Genomic DNA, 3,451 nt, shown 5'->3' with positions numbered 1-3,451 from the left:
ATCATTCTTTTTTTATTGTCTTTTCCCTTCTCCCCCCTCCATGTATTTGATGTTTTTGCTTGTTCGGAAGATTTTGTTATGCGTAACCCAATGGTTTATCCTAATCCTATCCTATCTTAAATCTTAAATCTTATAAATAAAACAAAAATCGTTCTGTATAACTTTTTCTTAAATGTCAACTGTACCAAGTGTGTATGGAAGGGAAATATAAATTTGTGGGCATCTGGGCATCCTTTTACAAAAATTAGAGGTGTTACATGGCACCAGTGTAACTTTTTCATAAAAAACTGCCTATTAAATAGGTTCTCTCTCTCTCTCTCACACACACACACACACACCACATCATTTTTCCCCAACAAAAAAAGTAACGCGAAATTAAGTCAAAAATCAAAATCCAACAGATCTTTTAATCCTCAAGTCATTTTATGATGGGTTCTAATCCACACCTCATATTGATGTTATAGTTGGATCCATTTCAGGTCTTGGACCTAATTTATGGGTATTATATAAGAACTAACCCGAATCACTCCTGTCATAAACCCAGTTCTTGGACCCATTTCCAGGCTTGCCATGGTCCAGATAAAAGGCTCGCCTGAGCAATCCGGGCTGGTCCGTAATGATGTCAGACCACATGTATCTTCAGGTTCATTATGTCCTTCCATTTTGTGTTGGCCATTGTCTTGTTCTTTCCTGCAGTTTTTTCTGTGTTTGAATGCTTGTATGTATATAATTGACCATTTTGGTTTATCAGACCATGGAAATTTTGGGCACCAACCACGGTCCATTTGTAGTAGGTGTAGCTTGGATTGAAAACTGCATCCTGTATCCCAATCCAATTATAACCAGATGTCATGTTAATCTAACAAGCCCAACCATATAGATTCGAAGTCAGTCAAATGCCAAAAAAAGTGAGTTTTTTGCCTTTCTTTTTCACGAGTTATAGCCATTTAGAGATGTTAGGACCTATATATTACTTGGTTACGTTTTCAAATCTTTTAGATTAATGGAAACACGGATAGAAACAAAATTGATTATCAAAATCTAGGCTGTACAGTGTTCGAGCAGGGACATATGCACCACCTGAAAATATGACGGCTACGAGGTGGTGTTGATCTAGCTAGCCCTCAGAACCACGAATTTGGTTTGTCTATTTTTTAAATTATAAGTTCTCAAACTTTCTTGCACAACACACCAAAAATCTTTTCTTAATATATTAACTCATCCTCTTAATGCAGGAAACGACCTCTCTCTCTCTCTCTCTCTCTCTCTCTCTCTCTCTCTCTCCCCGATCAAGCTCTTTTACTCAGGGGGGTCGACCCCCAGCCGAAAACACAGGGGGGTCGACCCCCTGCTGCCGGAAACGCAGGGGGGTCGACCCCCTTCTGCCGGAAATGCAGGGGGGTCGTCCCCCTGCTGCCGAAAACGCAGGGGGGTCGACCCCCTTCTGCCGGAAATGCAGGGGGGTCGACCCCCTTCTGCCGGAAATGCAGGGGGGTCGTCCCCTTGCTGCCGGAAATGCAGGGGGGTCGACCCCCTGCTTGCCGAAAATGTAAGGGGGTCGACCCCCTTTCGGAAACGCGGGGGGGTCAACCCCCTGCCGACGGAAGCGATTACCTGCGCGTCGCCGGACGGTGGCGGGAGGCTGACGGGGAGCGGCGGCTGGCGAGCGGTGGGGGCCGGATAGAGGCCGACGGGCGGCGGGAGGGAGAGAGCGACGGGCGGGAGCAAGACAGCGAAACAGGAAAAGAGAAAGATGGATGAGATTAGGGATTTACGCGACATTTAACGACATAATAATTCCGTCGCTAAGCCGTCGTAAATCAAAATACCAAAATAGCGCCGAAATATATTTTGTCGCTAAGCCGTCGCTAATTAGCGACGGCAAAATTCCCTCTCTAAATCCTTCACCAAAATGGTTTTCATGTATTAAGAATTAGCGACAAAAAATTGATGTCGCTAATCCGTCGCTAATTAGCGATGGATTAACGATGAAAGTTGTTTCCTCGCTAATCCGTCGCGAATTAGCGACAGATTCATAAAAAAAGGTTTCTCTAGCTAATCTGTCGCTAATTAGCGACGGAAAAAATCCGTCACAAATTTCCGTCGCTAATTAACAATTTTCTTGTAGTGTGATTGGGCAGGTTCGGTGGATGATTGAATGAGTAAAAACAGTTTCATGTTTGGACTTGGATTGGGAGTAATATCATGTTGTTCTAAAAAGCAAACTCCAAGGCCTTATCTTAAGCCGAAGCTAAATACATTGCAGCATATGCAGCAACTTGTTAAGCTATTTGGATGAGGCGCATTCTTAAAGATTTGTGTCATGGCCATTATCAAGTAACACATTTTTTTTGTGATAACAAGGCCACTATTTCATTGACAAAAACTCCAGTATACCATGGCAAAACAAAGCATATCGAACTCAAGCATCATTTCATTCAAGAAGTGGCAAATGAAAAAGTTGTGCTCAAGCATTGTCCCACAAATGATCAAGTTGTAGATGGATTCACAAAAGCTCTCCCCTTTCAAAAGTTTGTTAAATTCAGGTTGTCATTAGGAGTGTTTGGGTTTTCACGTCAAGGGAGAGAATTGTAAGGTTGATGTTCAAAATCGTGTATCCACCTTAGTAGTGGATTCAAAGTGATGGCTAAATTTTAGGAAAGTGGATTATGGTAGAAGTTAGAGAATGATGATTCCTTGTTTTTTATGATAGTGGAGTAGTGGTAGAAGTTATTAGACATGGGAGTAGTGCTCCTTGAGAATGTCGGTTATTTTTTTCTTTATAAATAGAGTTAATGTAAATTTAGTGTGTGTGAGAAATATAAGGTCGTTGCTTTCTGTTCAAAGCTACAGTAGTAGCAATCTTATTTGTTTTATGTAATATCGATTATGGCACTGGCGGAGCCAAAAGTTTTTTGTTGGGTGGGCAGACTTCGGGTGGTGATCATCGACCTCTGTCGGTGGTGCAGTGGCACAAAGCTTCCATAGTGGTGAAGATCATACATCGAGATCGAAAGCCTGTTTCGGTAGTTGAGCCACCTCCTTCTCCGTGGTGATCCAGCAGCAAGCCGAAGGTCTTCCAACTGAGGTGCCTCCTCAGCTCTCTCTCGGAGGGGACGGTCCTCGCCACAGCATCGAGGCAGAGCAACTCTGTATCGCAGGGAGGCGTGATCTCCACTCATGCACGACCCTGCTCTGATCTTCTTCGACAAGCATTCGCAAGGAAAGAACGCAACCTCCAAATCGTGGGGAATGAAGAAGAAGACCCGAGTCATATCATATTTCGACTCGGTTTCTAATTCTGGGGTGGGCGACCGCCCACCCATGCCCACCCCTGGCTCCGCCACTGGATTATGGTAATTAGTTGTTTTTGCTAACATATATCCAAAAGCTCCATGAAAAACATAGGATGCAGCATGTCCTCCCTGCCCCTAGAGAAGAGCGTCCATCT

The sequence above is a fragment of the Nuphar pumila genome, chromosome 1, assembly GCF_984573655.1.
Source record: "Nuphar pumila chromosome 1, dmNupPumi1.hap1.1, whole genome shotgun sequence".
NCBI classification, from domain to species: Eukaryota; Viridiplantae; Streptophyta; class Magnoliopsida; order Nymphaeales; family Nymphaeaceae; genus Nuphar; species Nuphar pumila.
Note: the sequence above shows the minus strand (reverse complement) of the source record.